The following is a 1,109-nucleotide window of genomic DNA, read 5'->3' on the forward strand; positions in this document are numbered from 1 at the left end:
TATCATGATAGTAGGTAAGAATGGTTTTATGCATTTTTTTAGATTTTTTATTTCACAGTAAATATATTTTGTTTATCCTAGTCAGTCATTTATGTAACTATTTTCTATAATTTCTGCAGTTTGATTTTTTTCAAATTAGATTTGAAGTTTTGATTTAGTTGCGATTACACGACAGCATCATGATGCAAAAATTTGCAAATATTATTCAGGCATTTCGAAATTTTTAAGGCAATCAGGAACATGACTCAATCGAAAAGTTTTAAAAATGAACAATGCTGCAAACGTTAAATAAATTGTTTGAAAATGTAAATTTTGCGTTAAATTCAATAAAAAACTTTCTTACTTTCTTTCATTATTCTTTTGAGTTAGCTTTGAATTGCTCTATTAATAAATTTTTTGATAAATCCTTTATTTACAGCCTGTTTTTTACAAAACAAATAAAGATTTGATCAATATGTATAAATTTTATATACAAATATTTTATATATATATATACATATATACATACATAATATATATATATATATATATATATATATATATATATATATATATATATATATATAATATATATATATATATATATATATATACACACATATATATATATATATATATATATATATATATATATATATATATATATATATATATATATACACATACATATATATATATATATATATATATATATATATATATATATATTATAAATCAGTAAAAAATCACTTAACAAAGTTTTTTTTCATTTAACACAGTGTTTCATTAATAAAAAGACTCATCAGAAATACTGAGTTTTTTTATTGATGAGAGCATTTCTGATGAGTCTTTTTATTGATGAAATACAGTGTTAAATAAAAAAAATATTCTTAATTGATATCCTACTAATTTATAATTGCTCAGTTCTTTTAAGAACATTGAGCACTCTATTTTGTAGAATACATTTTAAAGTTGTTTAAATATAAACTTTAAGTTGTTTAAATTTCGTAAACTGTTGATATATATTTTTTTGATATATGCATCAAAAAGCGATATCAAAATACCGTCGGCTATTATAAAAATCAGTGTTGAATCACCAAGAAAAAATGATTGTTGATTAAACGTTGAAA

This window comes from Hydra vulgaris, chromosome 06 (assembly GCF_038396675.1).
Source record: "Hydra vulgaris chromosome 06, alternate assembly HydraT2T_AEP".
Lineage (NCBI taxonomy): Eukaryota > Metazoa > Cnidaria > Hydrozoa > Anthoathecata > Hydridae > Hydra > Hydra vulgaris.